At 48.0% G+C, this 24,132-nt stretch overlaps 1 protein-coding gene across 1 annotated transcript in view; it reads right to left on the bottom strand.

Moving 5' to 3' along the window:
- The window catches only part of SMC1B (structural maintenance of chromosomes 1B), a 512,286-nt gene that overhangs the window by 132,972 nt on the left and 355,182 nt on the right, over positions 1 to 24,132 (bottom strand). The gene's annotated exons all lie outside the window — the stretch shown is intronic.

Here is a 24,132-nt window from a genome sequence, read left to right as displayed (position 1 = left end):
GCAGGCTACCTTCAGGTGATTGGAAACTGGCAAAAAAAAACTTGCTAGGGTTGCCCCCTAGTGTGCACTCTCATAACTAGCCCACTCTGTGCGACTATCGTTTTTTTTTACCAAGCAATAAAGTGTGATCAAGATATGAAAGGGAGGGGGGTAAAGGTGGCGGCCTGTACAGTACTCCAAGATAGGGAATTTACAGTCAAAATTCCTACCATCTTAATCGTACAATATAGGACTTGTATTTATTTATCATGGATGGGACATCCTGAAGCAATAAACTGAGGACTAGACAACAACATAGCAAAACATTACTGGCAACAGGACCACAAAAAACACCATAGGTTAAAGAAACTAAAAACACTCCATGACAACTACAGTTTAAAGCACCTTGTGGCCAAAGCTCACATCAGCCAAGACCTAAATAACCACCTGGTAAAACATGTGCACAGAGATCCAGGTGGAGGGCTTGGAAATCTGGGATACAGATGCTTGATGTTAAGTATAGATGCTTGATGCTGAAAAACCCTAGAGACACCAACAACCCTGGTGGGGAAGGACATCTTTTATAGATACAGTAAGATGTTTAGGACTGAAACAGCAAGGTCTACTACCAGAACAGACTACTTTCATATACACTGTTTTTCCACTGGATAGAGCTTAGTAATGATTCTTGGAAGGATGAAAATCTTTTCTGGATTGAACTAATGGTCATAGGTTGCCTATTCTATTTGTTCATGAATGGGGGATGTCCTTTTAGATATAGCAGGTCTCTTAGTACCCAAGGGGGTATGGCAAGACAGAGGAGAATCAAGTGCGACAATGCTGAGGCTTTTGTGCACAGCAGAGGAGAGAATATCAAAATTTGCAAGTATTTTGCGTGAAACCATAACATCAGGTGTATTTAAGAGCTTGTGGTTGTACGAAATCTTCCAGGTCCTATTCATTCCCCTCTATGTCTACATCTTTAAGAATAGGCATTTTGAGATATGATTCACGAAGAAATGATGGGGGTGAAGGAGCCTGGTGCTTTTGAGCTCTGGACAATTATGACTGTGGTAAAGCTGTTAGTTCACTTTAGAAAAATGAATGTCATCTTTTGGGATCTAATTTGGAAGAAAAAAAAACCTCTAGAATTAAATTGGAGTCTTTACAGTACCCCAAACTCTCAGGTCTCACATTCTCAAATGTATGACCTATATAGCCACTCAGTTGCAACATCTGGTAGCCTGGGAGTAAATTGACTATTCGATCTCTTCCTTTAAATTTCTTATGGACCAGATTAATGGCAGGCACCCTCTCCTGGGTAAAAGCTGGGCTACTGCTAAAAAATGATTCTGTAATTACAATTTCACTAGATTTACCCCTACAGGCAAGTCCCTGGGTTACAAACAATATAGGTCCTGTAGGTTTGTTCATAAGTTGAATTTGTATGCAAGTTGGAACAGGTAAATTGTTTAAGTGCAACTCAAGCCAAAAAATTATCTTTGCGTTTTTTGGACAGCAAAGGGGAGGGTTTTGCTGTCTTTGCCCCTGGTCAGAAGATTTCACTTTACTTTCTGTCCCTGTGACAATTGGATTTTGAAAATTTTGGGTTGTGGAAACAAGGATGGTGATGAAGCTTCAGTGGAGAAACCTTCTTCCCATGATAACTCTGGTTGAGAAGAGGAGTGAATTTCCCATCCCTGGGGTACATTTCCTCACACTTCCTGTTGTCTCCCTCTGTAATTCGGAGTTGTAGAGAAGTCAGATGTTTGCAATTTTGGGACTGCCTGTATTTGGAACAAACTTTTTCCAGAACTTCTTAAACTGCAGGGTTTTTCAGAGATGGGAAGTCATACTCCTAACTGTCCTCTGAATTTGTTCTAAACCCTAGTTTTATCACTATCTCCAACTAAAACATGCCCTACACTCACAGCCAGGCCAAATCCCATCGCTTTCTCCTCCACCCCCAATAGCCACACTTTGGTTCAGGCCACCATAACAAAAGGCCTTATTTTGGAAGCATAACTGATGTAGACAATGGATCTCTCATACACTTCTGTGCTTGGTTTCTGCCATTACTAGCAGTGACGATATTTCTCTGTGAGGTACTCAGAGTAGGGTGAATAAATGGGGTAAGCATGTCCAAGAAGGAGAACATAGCATGGGGAAGGGGGTCTAGTGTAAGTTCACCTTACACTACAGAAGCTCCACGCGTAAGTAAAGTGTGCAACCTATGGTGTGATATACTAGAATACCAAGTCATCCACCGGAGACTAAGCTCTGAGTGGTTGAAACTAGAGGTGCACCTAATGGAAAATTTGGTGCCGAAACCGAAAATGCAGGATACACTTGGCCGAAAACCAAAATGCCAATTTTTAATATATATATATTTTTTATATAGAATTAATTGGTATCATGAATTTAAATGAATATGAATTTATTGTTGTCTATTATCAGCACCTTTAGCGCAAGAAAAGAAAAATGCATCCCTTTAAATTCTATGTATGTCTTTACACTGGTCCATTACGCTTCCATTGTGGTGTTAAAAATCGTGCTTGCTGCATTTTTGGTCAGTTAAAAAAAATGCACCTCCCTATTGAAAACGCAGCAAGAACGCATCAATAACGGACATGTGTTATATTTTTTATGTGGTTTTTGAGTCACATGACTTTTGAAAAACACACCATAAGCACAGTAAAATCGCATGTGTTTTCAAAGACATTTTCTACACCTTTTGCTTTATCAGAAAAATTTCAAAAACACCATTTTGAGCTATGTTTCGGCTGCCGAAATTACTGTGCATCTCTAGTTGAAAAGTTTAGCACCTAGTTTGAAAACTTTACGAGCCAATTCACACTTTATGTGGTGACAGAAGTTTTACCACATGGTAAAACATCTGTCACTGCAGGGACACTCAGGGAACAGGAATTGTTTCCAATGTGTCACATACACACTGCAATAAAATGCAGACATGCTGCATTTTATCGGAGCACACCATGCCTAATTACAAGGCCATGCATATCAACGCAGCATACTGCACTGCTGTACATGACCATGAATGAAGAATGGGCTTTGTGTACTTCAAATTAAGTTAGTACAACACCCCAAAAAAAAAAAGGGAGTCAAGTGATGCGCTCGCACACCATACTGCCCCCTACTGCAGCCAGCAAAGGAGAGAGCTGCTAGAGCGGTGGATCGCTGCAACCTCTCTCAGTTGTTGCACTGTGAATACAGCGTAGGTTTCCTGATTATTTTAATGTATAAAGGTATACTATTCAGGATACACGTAAACAGTTTAATCAAGTTTAATACTTGCTGTGGGACTCCAGCAACGGTCAAGGAAAAGGGTGAAGGTCGACTCCCTGCAACTCGATATTGGCTTGATTAGAAAGGACATGAAAAAATTTTGTCCTCGTCTGTCCCGCATGAGGGAATCAGGAGATACCCTCCATGATCATAAAGCCACACTCCATACCCTTAAAACAAAGGTAAAGGCTCTGGAATCCCGGGCTGAGGATGCGAGACTAGGAACAGGAGAAATATTCTTCGCATGGTGGGTCTGCCGGAGGGAGTGGAAGGCCCTGAGCCTGCGGCTTTTACAGTAAGCCTGCTCTGTTCCTTTCTCCCACAGGCCCAGTTCTTGCCCTTTTACCTGGTCGAACAAACACACAGGATGCTGGCGAATCGAAGTCTCTTGGGGACCCCACCACGCACCTTTATTTTCCATCGCCTTAATTTGCGTGACCGTTACCTGGTTCTGAGAGAGGCTAGAAAGCTGGACTCCCTACGATACGAAGCTGCTAAACTAATGACATTTCCTGACTACTTGGACACTCAAAGGCTTAGTTGCTCTTTTGATTATGACAAGCTCAGTCTCAGAAACCGGAAGATCAAGTATAGTATGCTCTTTACAGCGCGATTGAGAGTCCAAGATGGAGAATCTATCAGCTTCTTCCATTCCCCTGAAGATGCCTTGCAATGGTTGGAAACTTAATTCAAAACCAGATGATCCTGCCTGATTAAAAAAAAAAGTAATGTAGTTAGCTTCACTGTACCTATCCTGCACCAGATTGCCTAACAATGGAAATTTACAGGGGCCGTCATTCGCTTCCGACAGCTGTTACCTTTGGTGCTGGATGGTATAGCGGCCAGGGCTCAAGCTTTGGAATCCCAATATGTTGCAACGGGGTATAGAGAGGTCTACAGTGACCTATAAGTAATCTATAGAGAAATAAAGGGCTGACGCATTACCTCCTGCAGGAAACTCCTCCTATCCCAGTCCCAGTCTAGAATGGACTATACTCCTAAAAATATGGCAACTTTTTTAGATTCTGTGGACTTTCCCATGTTGACAACTGCGGCTCGACAAGGTTTAGATGCTCCCATTACCCTGAAGAAGGTGCAGGCTCCAATAGCCTCGCCCCAAATGGAAAGACCGCAGGGCCAGATGGTACGCCTGCTGATATTTGCAAGTACTTGCAACCCACTTTCATGCGCTACTCCACACTGTGTTGGAGCAAGACTCTCTTCCACTGTCGATGTCGGAGGCAACTGAAGTAATGGTGCCCAAGCCTGGTAAGGACCCCAAACAATGAGCTTCCTACAGGCCTATTTCTTTGCTTAATGTAGATGCAAAGGTTTTTGCCAAGATTTTAGCCAATCGCCTTAACACTCCATGATCCTGTCTCTGGTTCATGACGATCAAACTGGTTTCATGCCAGGTAAGGGTACCGACATCAACCTCTGCCGACTATACACTAATTTAGTCTATGCTCGCAGTGGTGATTCCCCTGGAGTGGTGGCCTCGCTGAATGCGGAGAAGGCCCTTGATTCCGTGGAGTGGGAATTCTTGTGGCAGGTGCTCCAGAGATTTGGATTTGGACCCAAAACTGTGACCTGGATCCAGCTGATCTACCGGTCCCCCACTGCCAAAGTTAGGACCAATGGCATTCTATCCCCATTCTTCTATCTATAAAAGAGGTACCAGGCAGGGGTGCCCGCTTTCCCTGGGTCCCTTTGCGCGTGCTATGGAACCACTTGCCATCCTTACCCGCTCCCTGCCTATGACTGCAGGTCTTCCAGTCGGTCCCCTATTTGAAAAAACATTTTTATATGCAGATGATGCCCTATTGTATTTACCTGATGCCTCAGATTCTCTTAAGGCGGCCCTTGAGCTTATAGACCATGTTGGATGATTTTCTGGTATTAGAATTGGAGTAAATCGCTACTTTTTTCCCTGTCACAATCATCCCCGCCTTCTCCAGTCCAGACCCCCCTGACCTTAGTCTCAAAGTTTAGATATCTGCGGATTAATATCCAGGGTGAACTTTCCTCCTTATTTGACAAACAATGTGTATACAGTTTTGCAGAAACTGACTCTTCGATGCCAGGCATGGAAATCCCTGCCACTCTTCCTAGTAGGCAGAATTAACCTCATAAAAATGACCTCTCCCTCAAACTTCCTGTATGTTTTTCATAATACTATAGTCCCTGTTCTTAATTCCTTTTTTACTAAGCTTGATCACATCAAAACTACTTTAATTTGGGCGGGTTCTACCCCTAGAATGGCTAAGTCTACTCTGCAGCTACCCTTGTCGCTGGGGGGACTGACACTGCCCTGTTTTCGTCAGTATTACTGGGGGGCGGTATTGGTGACGGTGCGCTGGTGGTTTGCACAGACAATCCATCAGTTAACTTAGAAGCGGCTATCCTAGGCTCCTACTCAGCATTAAGAACCTTAGTGTTTAAAGGGCCCAAGGGCACATCCGGACATGATGACTCCAATTTGCACAACGGTCACCGTATGGGGACAGATGTCTACTGCTATCTCTAAAAGAGGGGATCTCTCTCCTCATAAACCACTATGGGGGCAATCCCCGAGTATAACACATATCCGCTCCATACCTGACCCTAATTTGTGGGCCAGGTTTGGTATTAGGAAGTTGCAGCAGATTACGCCAGGAGGATGACTACTACCGTTCGATAGTCTTAAACTTACTTTTTGTTGGAAAAAAAAAATTAAACTTACTTTTACTCTCCCCTCGTGGATGTTCTTCTGCTACCTACAGCTATGCCATGCTGTACAGTCACAATTTCCCATTCTGGTTACAGTGACCTCACACAGTGGAGTGTTTCCTCATTTCCAGCAATGCAGACAGAATTCTATTGTCCCTATACCTTAGGATCTCAAGTCATGACACTGGTAAAGGTACTCGTCTATTTTACCACTTTACCACTAGAGGATTTTGCTGTCTTATGTCTGGGCCACTTTTTGCGATTCGGCGCTGTGCGAATTTAACTGACAATTGCGCGGTCGTGTGATGCCATATCCAAACGAAATTTACGTTCTTTTTTTCCCACAAACAGAGCTTTCTTTTGGTGGTATTTGATAACCTGTGCGATTTTTACATTTTGCGCTATATACAAAAAAAGAGCGTAAATTTTGAAAAAACAATAATATTTTTCACATTTTTTTATATGAAATTCCCCCCAAAAAATGTAAAAAAACGGAATTTTTGTAAAATCTTACCGTAAAATTCCTTTCTCTGAGTCCTCCGACAGTCGCCGCCTCTTCATAATCTTCACCAATGGGTAATTGACCTTTGCTCCGCAGGAGTAGCTAGGCAACAAGATTTGTTAATATCAAAGCTTTTAGCATATCACACCCCTAGGGGGTGGTCCCCTCAGTCAATACCTCTCTGCTTCCAGCATTCTCAACTCAGTTTCAGTAGCATAGCAGTAGAGTACATAAACAAACCCCAAAAGAGGGGCGGGGGCGGCGACTGTCGGAGGACTCAGAGAAAGGAATTTTACAGTAAGATTTTACAAAAATTCAGTTTTCTCTTACGTACTCCGACAGTCGCCGCCTCTTCATAATCTTCACCAATGGGGACGTCCCAGAGCAGTGTAGACATGAGGGGTGGGAAAAAAACGCAGCCGCGCATAAAGCAACGCAGTACCCACATCAGAGAAAGGAACCTTACCAAAGTAAGAGAACCAACCTGGCAACAGGAAAACGTGCTCAACAGGAGCAACAACCCAGGAAGAACAAGTAACCTAGGGGTAAAAACACCCCAACAGCCAAGGGCCCAAACAAGGGACCCTAAGGCACCGCCGCACTAAGAACTTTACGGCCAAAGGAAGCATCTGCCGATGCCTGAACATCCACTTTGTAAAATTTGGAGAAGGTGTGAACGGACGACCAAGTCGGCGCCTTACACACCTGGGCCACAGAAGCCTGATGACGATAGGCCCAAGACGTACTCAGAGATCTGGTAGAGTGCGCCTTCACAGGGAAAGGAGGAACCTTCCCCCTCAAAGCATAGGCTTGCACAATCGTCTGTCTGATCCATTTGGCGATGGTAGCAGCCGACGCCGCCATGCGCTTCCGAGGACGCTCTGGAAGAACGAATAGGGAATCCGACTTGCGAAAGGACTTAGTCGATGACAGGTAAACCCTGATCGCCCGAACAACATCCAAGGCATGCAAAGCCACCTCCTTCGGATGCTTAGGCCTCGCGCAAAGCGAAGGCAAGACAATGTCCTCATTCAGGTGAAACTCCGAGATCCTTTTCGGAAGAAAAGACGGGTTAGGTCGCAAGACCACCTTATCCTTGTGAATCACCAGGTAGGGAGAGCTGCAGGACAAAGCCGCCAGCTCAGACACCCTGCGAGCCGAAGTGATCGCCACCAAAAAGGCAACCTTCTTGGACAACAGAGACAACGAGATCTCCCTGATCTTTTCAAAGGGAGCCTGTTGTAACACGGACAGAACCAAGTTCAAGTCCCATGGAGGCAAAGGTTCCCTCCTAGGAGGGGCCAAATGTCGCACCCCCTGAACAAAGGTGCTAACCAAAGAATTAGACGCCACAGGGCGTTGAAAAAGAACGGCCAGCGCAGAAATCTGACCCTTAATTGTGGCCAGCGCCAAACGCTGGTCCACTCCAGTTTGGAGGAAAGCCAACACTCTCGACACCGAGTATGAGCGAGGGGAATACCCCCTGGACTCACACCAGGCAAAGTACGCCTTCCAAGTACGGTAGTAAATTTTTCCCGAAGAGGCTTTTCTAGCCTTGATCAAAGTGGGAATGACCTCAGGGGAGAGACCCCTATCCTTCAGGACCTGGCTTTCAACAGCCAGGCCGTTAAAGCCAGCGACTGTAAAGCAGGATGGAATATTGGCCCTTGAGACAGAAGGTCTTCCCGAAGCGGCAGACGCCACGGAGCGTCGACTGCCAGATTTACAAGGTCTGCGTACCAAGACCGGCGAGGCCAGTCCGGTGCCACCAGAATCACCGCGTGCGGTTCCGAGGCCAATCTGCGAAGCAGCCTGGACAGCAGCTGAATCGGTGGATAGGCATACATCAGACGATACTGATGCCAGGGCGCCACTAACGCGTCTGAGGAGTCTGCCTGAGGATCGCGCGTCCTTGCCACGAACCTTTCCACCTTGTTGTTCAGACGAGACGCGAACAGGTCCACATCCGGAAGACCCCACTTCGCGCACAACTTCTGGAAGACATCCGAGTGAAGGGACCACTCCCCCTGGTCCAGGGTCTGGCGACTCAGATAGTCCGCCTGCCAGTTCTCCACCCCCGGAATGTGCACAGCCGTTATCGTTGGGACGTGCATCTCGGCCCACGACAGAATGCCGTTTACTTCCCGAGCAGCACGGGCACTCCTGGTGCCCCCTTGATGGTTGATGTAGGCCACCGCTGTGGCATTGTCCGTCTGAACCCGAACCGGACGGCCCTGAAGCCGTTCCGACCAATGCAGAAGGCAAAGTTTTATCGCTCGCAATTCCAGAATGTTGATCGGAAGGGAGGATTCCTCCTCCGACCAAGTTCCCTGGGCGGACAGAACGCCCAGAACACCACCCCAGCCCGACAGGCTGGCATACGTGGTGATCACCGTCCACGACAAGGGACGAAAGGACTTGCCCCCCGACACCGCCAGGGACTGGAGCCACCACAAAAGACCCCTTCGGGTGTGGCGGCTCAACGAAAGCTGCCGATCCAGAGATTGCGGACGCCCGTCCCACTTGGCCAAGATCTCCGCCTGAAGACCCCGCGTGTGAAACTGGGCGAAGGGAATCGCCTCGAAAGCAGAGACCATTAGACCTAGACATCTCATACATGTCCGGAGGGACGAGTACTGAGTGTCCCTGAGGGACCTGACCTCGTCCTGAAGTGTCCGGAGCTTGTCTTCTGGCAGGAAGACCTTCGCTTGAGCAGAGTCCAGAATCATCCCCAGGTAGGGAAGATGAACCGACGGACACAACGTTGATTTTGGAAAATTTAACGTCCAACCAAACTCCTGCAGAGTCTGCATCGTGGTGGACAGGTCGTTCACCAGGCCCTGACTGGTCGCAGACTGAAGCAAGATATCGTCCAGATATCCCAAGACAGAGACGCCCTGGACTCTCAATAAAGCCAGGACCGGCGCAAGCACCTTGGTGAAAACCCGCGGAGCCGAAGCGAGACCGAAGGGCAACGCCACAAATTGGTAATGATCCTCCGCAATGGCGAATCAAAGGTACCTCTGGTGACCCTCGAAAATGGGGATGTGAAGGTACGCATCCTTCAGATCGATGGAGGCCATGAATTCCCCCTGACTCAGGGCAGCCACCACTGAGCGCAGGGATTTCATGCGGAACTTGCGAACCCGCACAAAGCGGTTCAGAGCTTTTAAGTCCAGAATCGGACGTACCTTGCCCTCCTTTCTGGGCACAGTGAATAGATTGGAATAGACCCCCCGAAATCTGTCCCGATGAGGCACCGGAACCACCACTCCCTGGGCCCGCAGGTCCCGCACCGCCAGGTGCAGATCCTGCAAACGCTCCGGAGACAGCTGAAGATTTGAGGGAAAAAATCTGCTCGCTGGCCGAGAGAGAAACTCGATCTTGTATCCAGATCGAACGATTTCCTGAACCCACCTGTCCCGAATGCGGGCCAGCCAGGGTTGAAGAAAACCGAGCAAACGTCCCCCCACCCCAGAACCGGGTGAGGGCGCCTCTTCAGGCCGAATTGGTATGGGCAGCGGACCCGGACTGGCCGGACTTCTGCTTACCTGCCCACGGCTTCTTCTGGGAGCCTTGGCCCTTGAAGGGCTTGCCCTTGTATTGCGACCGAAAGGCACGAAAGGACCCCTGAGAGGGCCTAAACGAGGTATTCTTCTTACCGTGAACAAACTTATTCTTGTGAGTTTGGGGTAAGAGAGTGCTCTTACCCCCGGAAACTCCCTATATCAGAGTATCCAAAGACTCGCCAAAAAGGCGAGATCCCGCGTAGGGAAGATTAGCTAGAGTCTTGTGAGAGGATTGGTCAACCGACCAACATTTCAGCCATATCAGGCGACGGTTCAACACCGCTACACTGGAGAGACGTGCAGCCAAAGGGACTAGATCCAAGTCCGCATCGCACAAATACATGACACCCTGATGAATTTGATCTACCATAGCCAACGTTGTCGGCGGAGCAGAGTCAGCCACCAGGGTGCGCCTGAGCACCTGCGTCCAATCCGCAATAGCTTGGGCTGCCATAATGGAAGAAAAAATAGGCTTCAGCATAGAACCAGCAACCGTATAAGTATGACAGGCCAGAGACTCCAATCTTCTGTCCGTAGGGTCCCAGAACACCGGGGTATCCTCAGCAGGAATCGCAGTAGATTTATTCAAAACTGCCACCGCGTGATCCACCTGAGGCGGCACACACCAACGCTCATCAGTGGATGGGTGTAAATGGATAACGCAGCTTTAACTTACTTGGCACAGTAAAGGGCTTCTTTAAATTGTGCCATTGCTCATCAACAGCGCGCTGAAATTCCGTAGGGCAGGGAAAAACCTGCGCTGATTTGCGTTTCCTTTTCGTCCCATAAGAGGACATCAAAGCAGGAGGACATGGGTCATCCTGCAGATGCAGTGTTTCCTTGATAGAAGTAATCAACTCATCCATGAGTGCAAGCTCTTCAGGCGAGCCAGGGGGAGAAGTATCAACTCCTTCTACCTCAGCCTCCCCCTCAGACCCCACAAGGTCCAGAGATGAACGAGACCCTGAGAAGGGCACTCCAGCCATAGCAGCCCCATCGCCCTCTGAATCAGAGGAAATAGATAACCTGGGCCGTTTTGCGGACCGATCAGCCATCAGCATCTGCACCTGAGAAGCCAAGTTCGCTACAACAGCAGCCAGATCAGCCCCCTCGGGGGATGCAGCAGCCCCTTGGCCCCCCACCAGGGTGGGAGGAAACTTGCAATCCTGAGAATCCATGCCCCAGTATCAACTGAAATAAAGGACTGCCCCTTTAAGACCGCGGCGAGCGCAGCCCACCGCACACTACTGTATGTACCGACCCCCGCAGGGATAAGGAGCACTGAGCAAGGAAATACAGGATAAGGAAGGTAAAAACCTGGAGAGAGCACACAGCTGCTGCCACCGATTGCTGTTCCAGTGAAAAAGGAAGTGATGCAATGACTGACCGCCCTATATAGCCTATGAAGGCTTCACAAACATGGCCGCTCGGCTGAGGGAATCAAGGCAATAAGAAAATGGCGCCGACATGTGCTTGCAGGAGCGATCGCCGCCAAAATGGCGGCGTTTGGCGCCAAAACACCGCGCTGTACCACACAGGGCCGGTCACCACAGTTTGCCGAGAAAAAAATGGCGGGCAGCATCAGCGGTCACCGCACAGCATGTCTGAGCCCAGTCTGCCCCATACATCTCACACAGCAGAGTGGGAGAGCCCCCCCCCCCGCAGCCCACAGAAAGGCAGCTATCACAGGAATCTGACAGGGAGCTCAGCACTTACACAGACATGCGGGTCACACAGTCACGGACTGACACCCAAACAGACAGGTCCCCACATAGAAATTTACTTACCATTCCGGATGGCGTGGGGAGCCTTCTCTAGCGACCAAACCGCTGTACTGAGGACAGGGAGTGTCGCAGCCAGGACGCAGTGGACTGCGGTGCGAAACCGCAAATGGCGTCCGGTGAGGTAGCCACCTCACAGGCAGCATCCCTGCAGTGAACAGGGATAGGTCGTTCAATATGCCATGAAAACCTGAGCTGAACGCTCGATGGCAGGCTGGGGAAACCCCTGGCTCTCAGCCCTGGGATCCAGGGTGGCCAGTCCGAGACCCAGCTCCGCATGATCATCTTCATCCGAAGAAAACGAAACTAATGCTGAGAAAAAAACAGCTAAGTAAAAGAAAGAGAAAAATACTTGAAATAAAATCAAAAAGAGGATAGAAGGCTGAGACTGAAAGCCCCAGCACAGGAACAGCCAGCTACTCCTAAGCTAGGCAATTGAAAACTGAGTTGAGAATGCTGGAAGCAGGGAGGTATTGACTGAGGGGACCACCCCCTAGGGGTGTGATATGCTAAAAGATTTGATATTAACAAATCTTGTTGCCTAGCTACTCCTGCGGAGAAAAGGTCAATTACCCATTGGTGAAGATTATGAAGAGGCGGCGACTGTCGGAGGACGTAAGAGAAATCAAAATTTTTTTAAATTTTTGGCCAATTTGTTTTCTGCTACCTATGTTTGGTAAAAAAAATCACAATAAGCGTATTTTGATTGGTTTGCGCAAAAGTTATTGCGTTTACTAAGGGAAAGATTTCTGTCATTTGTTGGGACTGCGACAATTCTGGCGGACAGATCGGACCCTTGACTGACATTTTTGACACTTTTGGGGGTACCAGTGACATTACTGCAGTAATCAGTGCTATATATATGCACCGTTACTGTAAAAATTACACTGGCAGGGAAGGGGTTAATTTTATTGGAGAGGGAGGGGTTAATGTATGCCTGGTGCTTACTGACGTGTGTGGGGGGAGGTGACTGTGTGACACAAGGACAGATCCAGGGTTCAGCTATGCTGAACCCTGCAATCTGACCCTGCCTGTCACTTAGGAGATCCGCCCGCTTGTGTTTACACAAGCAGGCGGATCTCCACACTAGATCCCCGATGACCGGGGAAGAGCAGCGGCGATCGCCGCTGCTCCTTCCCTGGCCCGACTCCCGCTGTGACCGAATACAGCGGGAGCGAGTGTCCGGCCCTGGCCCGACTCCCGCTGTGACTGAATACAGCGGGAGCGAGCGTCCGGCGGCGCGCGCGCTCGCCGCCGAGAAAGGGGAGTGTCTGGCGACGTAGGTCTAGGTCGCCAGACGATAACAGACCACTTTGCCGCAGTAGTGTCCATGTAAGCAGAAGGCAAGTGGTTAATATCTGCAAGTGAGATATACCTTCCATTACCTTTGAGGACTGGGATGAGGGAATTCAGCAATATATTCCACTGGTTATATCGGCTAGAGACAGATACATTCAACTCAAATTTCTCCATATGGAGTATTACACTCCGCTAAATCTCTCTCGAATCTATCCTACTCGATCTGATCAGTGCCCCAAGTGCCAGAGTGGCACATTTATGCACGTAGTGTTGGCATGCCCACTTATTCAACAATTCTTGAGAAAAGTGGTAGATGAGATAAACTGAACCCCCTACAGTCTCGCAGTGGAGATCAGTAGTTGACTTTTTTTAATCCCTTTTTTTAAACTCACTTATATCAGTAGAAAGTGTCCCAAAAAATTTGGGAGGCCTGGATGAAGGCCAGATCCCTGAAGATGTAGAGGTTTTTCCTTGCTCGGTAATCAATGGTGTGATTTATTAGGACTGTCCCTCCCTATAAGCTATCAGCATGAGGAGAAAAAAAGTCGATCGCCAGCTGCTGTTAGAGGGACATCGGTCCCGAAAAGGAGAGGAGCATCTGTGCCCCAGTTCCACCTACCAGTGCAAGTCAATGCCGCCTGCCAGTGCCCACCAGTGCTACCTATCAATGCCCATGAGTGCCAACTATCAATGCCAATTAGTGCCCCATCATCAGTGCTGCCTATCAGTGTCATCTACCAGTGCCTATCATTGCCCATCAGTGCCCATGAGTGCCACCTACCAGCGCCCATCAGTGCCGCCTCATCAGTGCCGCCTTATCATTGATCATCAGCGAAGCCTACCAGTGCCTATCAGGGCCCATCAGTGCCGCCTCATCAGCGTACATCAATGAAGGAGATAAATTACCTGTTTGCAAAATTTTATAGCAAACTATAAAAACTTTTTTTTTTCCCCCAAAATTGTTGGTCTTTTTGTTTGTTCAGCAAAAAATAAAAACCCCAGTGGTGATTAAATATCACCAAAAGAAAGCTCTATTTGTTTGAAAAAATGATAAAAATATAATTTGGGTAGAGTGTTGCATGACCGCGCAATTGTCATTCAAATTGCGACAGCTCTGAAAGCTGAGCATTGGGGGTTTAAGTGCCCAGTAGGCAAGTGGTTAAGATTCTTTTGTATTTATGTTGTCAATACTCTGACATGTTCTTTGGGTTTTTTTTCTCCTATTTTGTTTAGATAAAAACTTTTCTAACAAAAAAAAAAAAAGGAAAAAAGGAAAATGGTGACTCTGTCTTACCTGTCCATACTGCTGGTCCCCATATAGGGATTAGGCTTGGCCTGTCACGATGGGAATACCCCCCAAAGAAGTCTTCAGGGTCTGGGTTCCATAGGGTGGACCACGGCACTGGACCTTTATAACCCCCTGTGGCTAGCTACAGTGTTGGTGTGTAGATGGCTGCCATTTTGTTGAAGTCTACTGGAGCCTGGCAAGTTTATTCTGTCTATCTCACACTAGTCTATCCACAAGCTGATCCGACTAATATAGGTTTGGGTGGATTTGAGCAGTACTCTTTACATTGTTTTGAGCTACCTGCACACAAAATAATAAACTTGTTAGGCTAAAAGTGATTTCTCTCTAATGGAGGCCCATCATCTTAGGATGCTACAAAAAAACTGAGAAGTCAGAGTGGGACAGGATTATAGAGGGACGCCAAGGGGGTGTGTCTTCAAAAATGTTGCAAGTTTTCAACTACCTGAAGGTATCCAGTCTATAACCCAGAGGTCTAAAGATATCAAGCATGTGTCCTGCAATGCACATTTTAAAGTGGTAGTAAAGGCTAATACTATTTTTAAAAATGTTCTCTCACCCCTTCTTCTACCTATCCTGCTTAGCTTAATGAGCTGTGTACTTACCATTTTCTATCCATTCTAGTCCAGTCACCTGATCTTGCAGTTTTGGCTAATCTGTGTAAGGGAGTGTTTGAAAACGGCTGTGAATGCCTGGAGCTGTGACATCACCCATATGCTTCAATGGCCCAACTGTTGTCTGTGTTCCGTCCTCTCCTTGCACAAACCGCTTGCTGACACAGGGGAGCAAAACTGCTGGATCAGGTGACCAAAGGGAGTAGAAAAAAATTGGTACGTGGGCAGATAATTTCTATACAGAGTATGCAGGATCGGTGGGAGAAGAAGGGAAGGAATTGTTCGTATTAACCTGATCTTTCACTAAAGGTAAGATATCCATCCTCCTAGTTTACTAGCAAAAAAAAATGAGGCATGCTGGCAATGAGAGGGGTTCGATTCTGGGCTGACCTATTGTTTTGTTTGCCAGCGACAAATACACCCGAAGAGGCAGTAAAACCCAAAGGATTAGGCCTTCCTGTGTCCCTCAATGGACAAGAAAGAAAATGTATTTTTGGGTATAATCTTGGTGTATATAAAACTAGAGCTAATACTACACATAGAGGTGTTGCTGCATACTTACACATGTGCATTACTATGTGATGTGCACTGGATACACATAACACCAAACAATGCACAGGATTCTCAACACAATGCATACACCAGTAGACACCTGGAATGCGCTATGTTGGAGAAAAAAAAAAAGGATCATGTATGTTTTTGCTGCTTGGAAGCATGTTGAGGACAGACAGATGTACTCCAACACATATTGAAAACTGTATGGAGAGAAATAGTCCGTCTATAAATTTACTGCCACCGTCTCCTTGGATAAAGTATAAAGTAGGTAATGTAAATGGTAGGAGATTAGTAGGGGTAGGAGGGGAATAGACAACGTGTGGGAATAAATTCTGCCAATACTGGATGTGGGGATTTAGTTGTGCCTATATATCAGCAACAAAAATACATTTAAATTTAGAAGAATATTCCATATTTATTAGAAATTACAAGCAAAAAATATAAAAAAGATACAGTCATAAAAAATGTAACAATGCATGTCTAAAACGCGTCATATAACCTACATGTGAACCATATGGTCTGCTTGTGGATCTACGCGTTTCCAAAAATTGGAAGGCAATCTCTCTATTGCTGGATAGGTTTACTCGAATGTGATTGGATTAGGGGATTTACCCGTTTTTTTTTTTTTCTTCTCTTACATCTTTTATATACTATTATCCTGGTTTGTTCTTGAGTATATGACTATTCCCTTTTCCTGCTTATTGAGATTTGGCTGGTGAGTTTTATATTTACAGTGCCTTGCGAAAGTATTCGGCCCCCTTGAACTTTGACCTTTTGCCACATTTCAGGCTTCAAACATAAAGATATAAAACTAATTTTTTGTAAAGAATCTACAACACGTGGGACATAATCATGAAGTGGAATGAAATTTATTGGATATTTCAAACTTTTTTAACAAATAAAAAACTGAAAAACTGGGCGTGCAAAAGTTTTCAGCCCCCTTAAGTTAATACTTTGTAGCGCCACCTTTTGCTGCGATTATAGCTGTACGTCGCTTGGGGTATGTCTCTATCAGTTTTGCACATCGAGAGACTGAAATTTTTGCCAATTCCTCCTTGCAAAACAGCTCGAGCTCAGTGAGGTTGGATGGAGAGCATTTGTGAACAGCAGTTTTCATTTCTTTCCACAGATTCTCGATTGGATTCAGGTCTGGACTTTGACTTGGCCATTCTAACACCTGGATGTGTTTATTTGTGAACCATTCCATTGTAGATTTTGCTTTATGTTTTGGATCATTGTCTTGTTGGAAGACAAATCTCCGTCCCAGTCTCAGGTCTTTTGCAGACTCCATCAGGTTTTCTTCCAGAATGGTCCTGTATTTGGCTCCATCCATTTTAACCATCTTCCCTGTCCCTGCTGAAGAAAAGCAGGCCAAAACCATGATGCTGCCACCACGTTTGACAGTGGGGATGGTGTGTTCAGGGTGATGAGCTGTGTTGCTTTTACGCATAACCTAACGTTTTGCATTGTTGCCAAAAAACAATTTTTGTAAAATCTTACCGTAAAATCCGACAGTCGCCGCCCACTCATACAGTCTTCACCAATGGGGTATTGACTTCCTCTCTTTAGGAGTAGATAGGCAAAAGACTTGTTAAAACAAAAGCATTTCCATAGACACACCCATGGGGGCTGTCCCACTGGTCCAATACCCCTCCTGCAATAGCCATCTCAACTCAGTTTGGTATCAAAGCAGTTAGGGTTATAAGAACCCCAAAAGAGGGGCGGGGGCGGCGACTGTCGGAGGACTCAGAGAAAGGAATTTTACGGTAAGATTTTACAAAAATTCAGTTTTCTCTTACGTCCTCCGACAGTCGCCACCCACTCATACAGTCTTCACCAATGGGGATGTCCCAAAGCAGTGTAGACATGAGGGGTGGGAAACTCAACCATCAGAAAAGGCAACGCAGTACCCATATCAGAGAAAGAAACCTTACATGAACAGAAAGGTAACCCTCTGGGTAACAAAAAATGCTCAACAGGAGCAACAACCCAGGAAAGCAAAAAAGCAAGGGTTAAACAACCCCAACAGCCAGGGACCCGCAATAAAACCTGGGTCCCCTACTGAACTGCTGCACAGAGAACTTTGCGGCCAAAGGAGGCATCAGCTGATGCCAGAACATCAATTTTGTAGAATTTGGAAAAGGTGTGCACTGACGACCAAGTCGCAGCCTTACACACCTGGGCCACCGGGGCCTGATGCCGGAAAGCCCAGGACGCACTCACCGACCTGGTAGAGTGCGCCTTGACAGGGAAGGGTGGTACCCTGTCCCTCAACGAATAGGCCTGCACAATTGTCTGTCTGATCCATTTTGCAATGGTCGCTGCAGACGCAGCCATACCCTTCTGAGGTCCCTCGGGAAGGACAAAGAGAGAATCCGATTTCCGAAAGGATTCAGTCGACGACATGTAAACCCTGATTGCTCTGACAACATCCAAAGAGTGCAACGCAAACTCCTTAGGATTCGCACAGAGCGAAGATAAGACAATGTCCTCATTGAGGTGAAAATCCGAAACACCTTTGGAAGAAAGGACGGGTTTGGTCGCAAGACCACCTTATCCCTATGAACCACCAGGTAAGGGGAGCGGAAAGACAACGCCGCCAACTCCGACACTCTGCGAGCAGAAGTGATCGCCACCAGAAAGGCAACCTTTTTAGATAACAGAAGTAACAAGATTTCCCTGATGTTTTCAAACGGGGAACGTTGTAACACGGACAGAACCAAGTTCAAGTCCCATGGAGGTAAAAGCTCCCTTCTAGAAGGGGCCAAGTGATGCACACCTTGAATGAAGGTGTGAATCAAGGAATTAGACGCCACAGGGTGCTGAAAAAGAACAGCCAGTGCAGAAACCTGGCCCTTTGTCAGGAAGGCTCTGGCAGAGGATGAGTTAAACCCACAGGCTAATCCTGGCTTCACCCTTCTCATCAAGGAAGAGCACTATTTAAGCTGGATCAGCACACCGGTTCAGTGCTGCTTTGTCTTCAGCCTTGGATACCTGTTACCCGTTTACCTGCACCTTGTTCCTACTTCCAGACCCGGCTTGTCCTGACGATTCTCTGATCTCCACCTGCACCGACCTTGGCTTGTCCCGTGACCACTCTTCCTGTCTGCTCCTACTGGCTTATACGTTACCGATTGGCTCCTGACCCGGCTTGTCTTACTACGCTTCTGTCATTCCCAGATCCGTCCATCCTGCCTGGGAAGCTCCTCCTGTTATCCAGGAAACCCTGCTTCCAGCACCTGCTGCCTGCACAACACCCTGCTCATCAGACTTCGCTGGCAACCTTCACCAGTAGCCATCGTCCGCTTCAAGCAAAACTCCAGGCGCTCGTGCTACTCTACACTCCGGTGTCCCCTGTTTGCACTATCAGGGGTCCCGAGTCGGAGGCGCAAGGGAGGCCTTCCTCACAGTGTCAGGCTCATCTCCAGGTACGTGATAGTACAAAGCAGCCAGATGTCTGAGCCTGACCGAGGAACCTCCCCTATGGACGAGTTGTGTCATCACCTGGCGGCACTGACCCGATCAGTCAAAGACTTACAAGAAGGCTATAACCGACTTGAAGAATGCGTCCAGTTACTTACCCCGCCAGCCTCCTCTCCAAACGCCCAGGGGGATCTCCTGCTACACCTACAGTCATGGTTTTGCCTCCAGAACCTTGTGTACCTACTACGGAAAAGTTCTCTGGAGATCGCAGCAAGTTTAGGTCCTTCCATAATGCCTGCGAACTTTATTTTGCATTACAACCCCGGACTTTTTCACTCGAGGCTACTAAAGTAGGCTTCGTCATTTCCTTTCTACAAGGCGAACCCCAGTCCTGGGCCCACCGTTTACTTGAACAAAAGGATCCCTGCTTATCCAGTTTAAACTTGTTCTTTGGAGCTATGGCCCAGTTATATGAGGACCCCCAGAAAACCACTACTGCTGAGGCGGCCCTCTACACCCTTCAGCAAGGCCGCAGAGCAGCAGAGGACTATGTAACTGACTTTAGAAGGTGGAGTGCTGATACTAACTGGAATAATGCTGCCCTCCGCCACCAATTTCGTATGGGACTATCTGACTCTCTGAAAGACGAATTGGCCCGTGTAGGGGCGCCAGATACTCTGGAAGCCCTGATACACCTGGCGATCCAGCTCGATAGACGCCTAAGAGAGCGTCGTGCAGAAAGATCATCTGGTCAATCCCGACCCGTATGGATGATGCCTCGAGTCTTCAGACCTTCTGGTCCGACATTCCCAGCATCTGCTCCTCCCACCACTGACTCTTCTGAACCAATGCAGCTTGCCATAATCCGTCCTTCCCTCACCCCAGAAGAACGTCAACGCCGGTGACTGAATAACTTGTGCCTGTACTGTGGAGCCAAAGCTCTGTCACACTCCGGCAGAGAGAAATTATGACGTCGGTGATTGAGAGCTCTTGGCAATTAAGGCTGCCTTGGAAGAGTGGCGATATCTCTTAGAAGGGGCAGCCCATCCAATTCTAGTGTACACAGACCACAAGAATCTAGAATACTTGCAAGCAGCTAGACGCTTGAAACCCCGCCAGGCCAGGTAGGCTCTCTTTTTCTCCAGATTTTCTTTCATGTCACTTACAGGCCAGGATCAAAGAACACAAAACCAGATGCATTATCCCGTATGTTTTCTGATGCTGAGAGATCTGCAGTCCCAGATACAATTCTGTCGTCAGGAAACTTCCTGTTACTGCAAGACGACTTACTGCTACAGCTCAAACAGGCCTCTAAGGATATTTCCCCACTTCCCGGAGTTTCCTTACAGGTTAAGGACGGACTTTTATGGCATAATAACAAAATATTTGTACCTGAGAGATTGCGGGTCCCTGTCTTGGGTCTCTGCCATGACCATTCCCTTGCAGGACATTTTGGAGTCCATAAGTCCCCTGAGCTACTTCAACACACCTTTTGGTGGCCTGATCTACAGAAGGATTGTAAAAGGTACATTGAAACCTGTGTTACATGTACCCGGAACAAGACCCCCAGGTCTAAATCTTGGGGCTTGCTCAAACCCTTACCAGTCCCTGACAGAGCATGGAAAATGATTTCAATGGACTTCATCGTTGAACTCCCGCCATCTGAAGGCTACACTACCATCTTCGTGGTGGTAGACCGGCTATCCAAGATGGCGCATTTCTTACCCATGAAGGGCACTCCCTCGGCCATGGATACAGCCAAGTTGTTCATCAAAGAGATTGTGAGACTGCATGGAGTTCCTGCCAACATAGTATCCGACCGCGGAGTCCAGTTCACCTCCAGATTTTGGAAATCCCTTTGTGAGAAATTGGACATTGAACTGTCCTTTTCTTCAGCATATCACCCACAGACCAACGGTCAAACGGAAAGGACCAATCAGACACTGGAACAGTATTTAAGCTGTTTTTCGTCCTTTTCCCAGGATGATTGGGTGACGCTATTGCCACTAGTGGAGTTCGCATACAACAACTCTGAACATTCGGCTACCAAGCAGACTCCATTCTTTGCCAATTATGGTTACCATCCTTCTTTTCTGATCACCACAGTACCTGAATGTCCTGTCCCTGCTGTCCAGGACACGGCAAACTTTTTTGCATCCAACACTGAGCTACTTCAGGAAACCATGGCTAAGGCTCAGGAAAATAATAAAAAATTATTTGACAGGAAAAGAAGGGGAGAACTGATATTGGAACCTGGTGATCAGGTATGGTTGGCCACAACCAATTTGAAGCTTACCTGTCCCTCAAGAAAACTTGGACCAAAATTTTTGGGTCCCTTTCCTATTAAAAGAAGAATCAATGACGTCTCTTATGAATTGGAACTACCAGCTTCCTTTAAAATCCACCCGGTTTTTCATGTCACCCTGCTAAAACCTGCCATCCCTGATCCTTTTCCTGAGCGAAATACAGGTCCCCCCGAGCCAGTAATTGTGGACAGTGAAGAGGAATTTGAGGTCGAAGCAATTATGGGTTGCAGGAAAAGGAAGAATCAGGTACAGTACCTGATTAAATGGAAGGGGTATGGTCCTGAAGACAATTCCTGAGAACCTGAAGAAAACATCCATGCCAAAAGACTCATACAGGCTTTCAACCGGGCCCACCCAGCAAGAATGGCCCAGTTGGGCATCCGGAGGCTGCCCATTGGGTGGGGGGCCATGTCAGGAAGGCTCTGGCAGAGGAGGAGTTAAACCCACAGGCTAATCCTGGCTCCACCCTTCTCATCAAGGAAGAGCACTATTTAAGCTGGATCAGCACACAGGTTCAGTGCTGCTTTGTCTTCAGCCTTGGATACCTGTTACCTGTTTACCTGCACCTTGTTCCTACTTCCAGACCCGGCTTGTCCTGACGATTCTCTGATCTCCACCTGCACCGACCTTGGCTTGTCCCGTGACCACTCTTCCTGTCTGCTCCTACTGGCTTATACGTTACCGATTGGCTCCTGACCCGGCTTGTCTTACTACGCTTCTGTCATTCGCAGATCTGTCCATCCTGCCTGGGAAGCTCCTCCTGTTATCCAGGAAACCCTGCTTCCAGCACCTGCTGCCTGCACAACACCCTGCTCATCGGACTTCTCTGGCAACCTTCACCAGTAGCCATCGTCCGCTTCAAGCAAAACTCCAGGCGCTCATGCTACTCTACACTCCGGTGTCCCCTGTTTGCACTATCAGGGGTCCCGAGTCAGAGGCGCAAGGGAGGCCTTCCTCACAGTGTCAGGCTCATCTCCAGGTACGTGATACCCTTAAATCGTAGCCAACGCAAGGCGCTGGTCCACACCAGATTGGAGGAAAGCCAACACTCTCGCCACCAAGTATGAACGAGGAGAGAAACCCCTGGACTCACACCAGGCAAAATAAGCTTTCCAAGTTCGGTAATAAATTTTACCAGACAAGGCTTTTCTAGCCTTGATTAAAGTGGAAATGACCTCTGAGGAGAGGCCCCTGTCTCTCAGGACCTGGCTTTCAACAGCCATGCCGTTAAAGCCAGCGACTGTAAAGCAGGATGGAAGATCGGACCCTGAGACAGCAGATCTTCCCGCATTGGCAGCCGCCATGGAGGCTCGATGGCCAGGTGAACGATGTCCGCGTACCAGGACCAGCCTGGCCAGTCCGGCGCCACCAGAATCACCATTGTTGGTTCCGAGGCAAACCTACGAAGGAACCTGGACAACAACTGAATCGGAGGAAAGGCATAGATCAGACAATACTGATGCCAGGGCACCACCAGCGCATCCGATGCGTCTGCCAGAGGCTCGCGCGTTCTTGCCACGAACCTTTCCACCTTGTGGTTTAGCCGAGACGCGAAAAGATCCACATCCGGGGATCCCCACTTCGCACACAGCATTTGAAACACCTCCGGGTGTAGGGACCATTCCCCCTGGTCCAGGGTCTGGCGGCTCAGATAATCGGCCTGTCAATTCTTCACAAACGGAATGTGAACTGCTGATATCGCCGGGACATGAGTCACGGCCAAAGACAGAATACTGGCCACTTACTGGGCCGCCCGGGCACTTTTGGTGCCCCCTTGGTGGTTGATGTACGCCACCGCAGTGGCATTGTCCGTATGCACCCGTACAGGACGGCCTGAAGACGACCTGACCAATGGAGCAGGCACAGCCTGATCGCTCGCAATTCCAAAATGTTTATCGGAAGGGAGAATTCCTCCTCCAACCAAGTGCCCTGGGCAGACAGGTTGCCCAGGACGCCACCCCAGCCCGACAGGCTGGCATCTATGGTAATCACCGTCCATAGTAACGGCCGGAAGGATTTCCTTTCCGACACAGCCGGGGACTGAAGCCACCACAAGAGATCCATTCTGGTTTGGCGGCTCAGAGACACTCTCACTTCCAAGGACTGAGGTAGTCTGTCCCATCTGGCCAGGATCTCCGCTTGGAGAGACCGCGTGTGAAACTGTGCAAATGGTATCACTTGAAGGCCGATACCATCAACCCCAGGGACCGCATACAGGTCCTGAGTGAAAAGGATTCGTGTAGGGTCCGGAGCTTGTCCTCCAGCAAGAACACCTTTGCTTGAGAAGAGTCCAGAACCATTCCCAAATACAGGAGACGAACCGAAGGAGACAAGGTTGACTTCTGAACGTTGATCGTCCAACCGAACTCCTGGAGCGTCTGGACCGTAGTGGACAGATCGCGCAGCAGGCTCTGACTGGCACTCGATCTTAACAGGAGATTGTCCAGATAACCCAAGACCGCAATACCCGCAGCAGTCCCAGAACAGGCGCCAACACTTTGGTAAAGACCCTTGGGGACGAAGCGAGACCGAAAGGTAACGCCACGAACTGATAGTGTTCCTCCGCAATAGCGAATCGGAGGTACCTCTGATGACCCTCAAATATGGGGATGTGTAGATACGCATCCTTTAGGTCAATAGAGGCCAGGAATTCTCCCGGGCTCAGAGAGGCCACCACCGAGCGGAGCGATTCCATGCGGAATGTTCGAACGCGCATGAAGCGGTTCAGAGCTTTTAAGTCCAGAATCGGACGCACTTTGCCCTCCTTTCTGGGCACAGTGAAC

The sequence above is a fragment of the Pelophylax lessonae genome (assembly GCF_965119305.1).
Source record: "Pelophylax lessonae genome assembly, chromosome: 4".
Taxonomy (NCBI): Eukaryota; Metazoa; Chordata; class Amphibia; order Anura; family Ranidae; genus Pelophylax; species Pelophylax lessonae.
The sequence above is the reverse complement of the archived record's forward strand: the minus strand, read 5'-3'. Positions and strand labels throughout refer to the sequence as shown.